Raw genomic sequence first — 5,898 nt, 5'->3', positions numbered from 1 at the left:
ACGCGCCGAGAAGGCAGGTGCTGTCGCACCCTTTTCTTGTTTTACCATCGGGCCGTTGTTCTCTTGGAGGGCGCACGAACCTGCGCGCGTAGTTTGAACATGGGGTCTGTCTTGCGTCAATATACAACGCATCTGTGCGTAGTATGTGCAGATTCCTACCGCACTATGCCACTACGACCCTATTACTTGTTTTTCACCCTTCTTATTGTACAGCCAGCACCCATCACGCACAATCGACACAATCCTTCCGCACAAGCCAGATCTTACCGAGCATACGCCCATTTCTGCCACAGCCAGACACGTTGAAGAGTGTCGCGATGATGCCAGGACCTTTACTACAAATGATCAACAGCAGCAGAAGAGCACTGGCGGCAACACCACTTCAGCATCCGCGTTCCTCCCTAGAGCGCTCGTATGGCTCTCGGTCCCTACCACTGCAACTGACCTCTCTTCAAAACTACGGCCCGAATACGAAGGCCCCTACCTTGTTGTCGAACCCGCATCCCCTGTTAACTACCTGATTGAACGCGTTGAACCGCGTTTGGGCATGCGCCGTCGAGGGCATGACATTTCGCACGTGAGGCGCCTCAAGACTCGCAGTGATAAGCTGCTAGGTCGCCGGGTGGCTCCCTTTTCGTACCCGGCGTCATTGTAGTGAAGCTTTAGAACGAGGCGGTGGGTCATCTTCAGCTCTTTTCTGAAGAACGCCGCTCGTGCTGAGAGTATGTGCTCCACCGTGACTGTCGCCATTGCAGTTCTCCGAGTGCCGTCCATTGAACACCTTCACACAAACAAGATACAGTAACAATGATGCCAAATGAACACTCCGTAGGCCCCTTCTTTGCTAAGGCCGGACTCCGGCGATTTTCTGCGTCAACAGATCTCAATGAAATTTGCAGGCTACATTCAGCTGCGCACTTCCAGATTTATACAAAACTGCACGCTTCGATAAGTGTGCAGATTTCTCGCAAGTGCATTTCGTTGATTACCTACGATAGGCCAATTGGCTTACCACAATTACTGGCCACACTGTGTGGACATCTATGGACGCCCACACAAGCAATGCTAACAATGAAAAGTAGCTCGCAGTGACAAGGGTATTGTACTATGAAAATATTGTGGAAAAAAATTGGCGAAGCTTGGACTAAGCCACGCAAGACTTGAAACAGCGAGATTGGACGACCCTGCAAACTAATCTGGTTGCTTCTAGGTAGTTTTTACTGCTAGGCTTTAGCTAAGTGATGCTAGGTTGTTTCTACGTTGATTCTCAACACAGAGAGGTTCGAGTTAAAGTACATGCAATAACAGACACACACGGTTGTCCAAACTACGGAGGCAGAAAGTCTCGGTGAAACAAGGTGCTCGCGCCTCTCATAGATCTACGGGCACGTCGTCGTCATAATCCTTCCATCACTTCGGGGTGTTCTCGCGGCAGCCGTTGCCTTACCCATTCCCTAGTATTCTCTCGTACGTAGGCAGTGTCATCAGCTCTCCGCCATCGCTTCACAGTCATTTGTTGGGCAACTGTTGCCTTCATTTTTAGCGGACGAGTGGGTAGTGGGATATACACAATTTCTGTGGCACATACCCGTTTATAATGACGATTGTTTTCTGGTGAGCCGCACAGTGGCACATATTTATTACGATGATGATAGTTTTCTGCGATCGACTAACAAGGAACGATTTGCAGAACAGCTTTGCTGCTAAAAATATGCTGTTCCCTGTGCAGCAGGTAGCGCTGCATCGGGCCCTGTGTTGACAGGACACCAGATTTTGTCTTGCCAAGGCACTATGCCCACAGCACTGTTGAAATAAGGAGCATGTTGTAATAAGGACCTGCTGAGCGGCTCGGGCAAAGTGGCGTGCCTGTGTACGAGCCACCTGCATTGACGGCTGTGCACGAAGGTCGCGCCACTGGCCGGACCGCCGCTGCCCAAAGCCATCCACAGAATCGGCAAAGCCAGGGCCACGGTATGCATCGTCATCTTCGGCGCATCTGTGCATTAGAAAATTGTGGAGTGCACAGAGAACCTTCACCAGCACTTCAGCATGTTCTTGCCTTTCGCCCGTGGTCCGCGCCAAGATTCTCTACCTGGTCGCCAGGATCCCAAAAGGGCTCTCAGCGCACCTCCTATTTCATTGATCAAAAAAGGACAAGTGAACATTTGCCATTTCAGTCCCCACTCCCCATCGCATCATTCTCAGGTAAGCAGATATTTTCAACACAATTTGGGAACTATCGCCAACAGCAGTGCAGGAATTTTGACCCCACTTGATGGTGTCAAAATGGACATGGGGAAAATGCAAATCAAGACATCCTGTACTTACTCATAGTGCATTCACGCGACGGAATGACTCCGGATTTGTCGTGGATGCGTACTAATGCACGGATGATGTGCATGCAGCTGCATCCACACAACAGACGGGGTCCTAGCAGACAACTGCAACAGTGAGGCGGATTACTCTTGACCGTAGCCGCTGAGCTCACTGCCAGCAGACCAATTTGAGAGTATGCGACAACATGGAGGCTTACAGTAAACGACGTTCGCTTTATCGAGCGTCAAGCGTTGTCGGTGACTATAATTTGTTTCGGTGAAAACGGTATTGTTTTCGCGCAAAGGTTGGATGGGAAGAAAAAAAAAAACGCCAGGTCTGCGCTGAAACCGCAGCATGGTCACAGCGAAAGCTGGAAGAGCGGCGTTGTAAGCTCTCTTGGGGCTCCAATACAAGTACTCTAGAAAGATACCCACTACGCCATAAATCACAATTTTTGTGAAGTTGGGAAGCACCTACTAAGCCATTATTCGCCATTCTGCGGAGAAGCGAAGCACCAGCTACACGTCTGTAAGGCATTATGTGCACTTTGTTGACGCGACGACTCATGACGATGAATTATGGCTCAGCCCTTTTTAATGGGTTGGAAGCTTTAAACGGCCCACCAGCTATGTAATTTCCATTGGGTGACGCCCGCTCGCTATTTCCCTCTCCCCTCATGCTGTACAACATACGTTGACGCGGGAGAGAGACGGGGGGGGGGGCGAAGAACTTTACTGAGACCCCGAGGAAATGGATCATGCGCTTATGGGCTTCCTTGGCAACGAATACAAGTGCACTTGGGAGGATCCCACTACGCTCTGAATAATTGTAATTTTTGAGAAGTAGGGCAGCAGGCACTGTGCCATTTTTCGTCATTTTAAGGAGAGCCGTGGTACCTGCTAAACGCATGTAAGGCATTATGCGCACTTTGTTGATGCTGTGCCTGATGACGACGAAGAATTATGGCAGAGCCCTTTATAATGTGTTGGAAGCATTTCACAACCTACTCGTTGCGCAAGTCGCATTGTGTGACGCCTGGTTACAGAATTCGCGTTGTGCGACGCTTGGTGCTTATTTTACTCTTCTACAACCTATATTGCATATGCTAATGTGGTTCCTTCCCGACATGAAGCCTGTATAGGACCTTTTTGCAAAGCAGTTTCAAGCACCGGCATGGCTCAGAGGTTGAATACTGGGCTCCCACGCAGAGGGCCCTGGTTCGAACCTCGTTCCATCCTGGAATTTTTTCCTTATTTAGTTTTTTTTTCTTATTTCGAGCGATACTGGTTACGGACACTGGCGGCGGCGGCGGCGGACAACTACGGCGCCAAAAACGGCCGGTGAAATGATCTAATAACAGCTTTCACTGTAAAATCTGCTGTTCGAAGAGCTGCTGAGGACTGATCTCGCTGCTGTCACGCGTGAGGGTGGGAGTCAACCGCTTTCGGTGGCAGCGCAACTTTGCTGTCATAAAATTTCGCGTGTGTAGTGATTAAATCGACAACCTGCATGTTATTTTGCAACCCTCCAATCAGCACGCTTTGAAACACCTTTCTCAAAGGTGATTGTCTCAGAATATGGCCCCAGGAAAAAATGGCACCATGCATCGGAAAACGAATAACTGATGTCGACTGTGAGGACAGGCGTACTTGTCCATATGGCTCGAGCAGAAGAAAAGTTTACAAGACGCCAGACACTGCTGCTTTCTTCGCTAAAGCTGCAACGTTCTGTCGTCAGACACCTGACGAGAAAACCGGGTTGGGATTACCCATCACATCAAGCTGAGTGGCTGAGGCGCAGGTGAGAAGAATCACTGATGCGAGGTCAGTTGACACGCTGCCCGCCCCTCCAATTCAGGATTCGGTCCGTCGTATGAATGCGCCTTGAAGGAACACCGTCACAAATTGTTGAAGGCAAGACAACTTGTGAGCTAGACATGCGTAGACACACATACATTATCTGCAAGATATCAACAGCAAATTTAGCCAATGCCGCATTTAAGAAAATTGTAATGCATATACTGTGCATCTGAGTGCAAAACGGAGCATGTCACTATATCAACCTATACTACATGTCACAAGATTGTGTCGGCTGCCATGCTCGTCCTGTATACTGACATCACATCAAACAAACCTTGCCCGGAGCACCATTGCACTGACTAAAACTAAATCGGTTCAGAGCGTTTTCAAGAAAGCTGGACACAGTTTGTTACTTTGAACTTCTGTCAGTGTCGGTACAGTCGCAGACCAATTAGCAGGCCTGGCGGGGACCGAAAATAGTCCGAATCATCTAGCCGACCGAAAATTTGTTAAGACATTAAAATTAAGTTCATTTGGATTATAAGCAAGGCAGAGAAAATGTGATGCGCACGACAGCTCAGAAACACTTGCCACACCGCTAGCACGACCACGTGCGGAATGACATCCACCAAAACTAAAGCACAAAAAGATTTACCGGCGTTATAAGGATGACGATAAGGCTGACTGTGACAAAAGAAGGAACAGTTGCGTCCCATAGAGAGTTTTGCCAGCCAAAGGTAAGCGGACATGGCTTCCGAAACCATAAGATTGTGAGCATTCTAAATCTTGGAGGCAACAACACTGGCTTTGGAAGCCAAAGTTGACCAAGGCAGCGGATAAACCAATAAGGCGCTTTCAAAGTCAGGCGGAGTGCTTCAAAGCGAGTAATTTAGTCAGAAAAATGGAAATGAAATGTTGTTCCTCGTTCAAAAATGGAAATAGAAATTTAGACCATAAGCTTGTCTGAAAAATCGGTTGCGGAAATGTATTATATGGGAACCATGACGCTGCATTCGTATGCCCAAAAAATCCGTCGGTGACTAGTTCGGGGCAAAGTGCAAACAGTAATGTTCACATCAGATCAATTAACTCTATTGATTACCCTGCCAATTGGTGGGATGGTTAGAATAACAGAGAGCTCAGCTAGTTGGTAAGTATTCATTCTAAAAAGACAGGGCGTGCAAACACGGACACAAGAAAGAAGTCAGAAGGCGTTTGTGGTGTCCTGACTTCTTTCTTGTGTCCGTGTTTGCACGCCCTGTTTTTTTAAAATGGTGGGATGGGCCTGGATCCCGCCTAGGCTTCGGCCAAGGGTTGCTGGCCCTTGGCGTCTTCCTCAGCTCGCTGGACGGTGCAGAGTAGCTGCTCCAGGTCCGAGCTGAACAAGGCAGACTCCCAGCGGGCGCGGAGGCTGTCGCTGTTTTAGGCTGCAACACGACTATCGTTTATTATATCTGGACTTCCCCATAGTATATGCTCTAAGGTGGCTCTCGAGTCGCAATGTCTGCACTTGTCTGTCATGTATAAATCTGGGTATATTATATGTTGTTCCTTGTTAATATGAGATGTTTCTTTTCTGTTATAGTTTTTTAATTTACTCTGCTCCTTTAGCAACAAACATTCAGTTGCGAGTCAGCATCCATGCTAGTTGTTGTTCACTCGTCTTTGTTTCCCCACGCTGTTTTTACGTTTAAAATGGATTCACAACACCTTGCCTGCGTCGTGTATGTGAGACATACGTCCCCTGGGTGGAAATTGATGCTTACATCACAAGGTGCCGAAC

Source organism: Rhipicephalus sanguineus, chromosome 4, assembly GCF_013339695.2.
Source record: "Rhipicephalus sanguineus isolate Rsan-2018 chromosome 4, BIME_Rsan_1.4, whole genome shotgun sequence".
Lineage (NCBI taxonomy): Eukaryota > Metazoa > Arthropoda > Arachnida > Ixodida > Ixodidae > Rhipicephalus > Rhipicephalus sanguineus.
Note: the sequence above shows the minus strand (reverse complement) of the source record.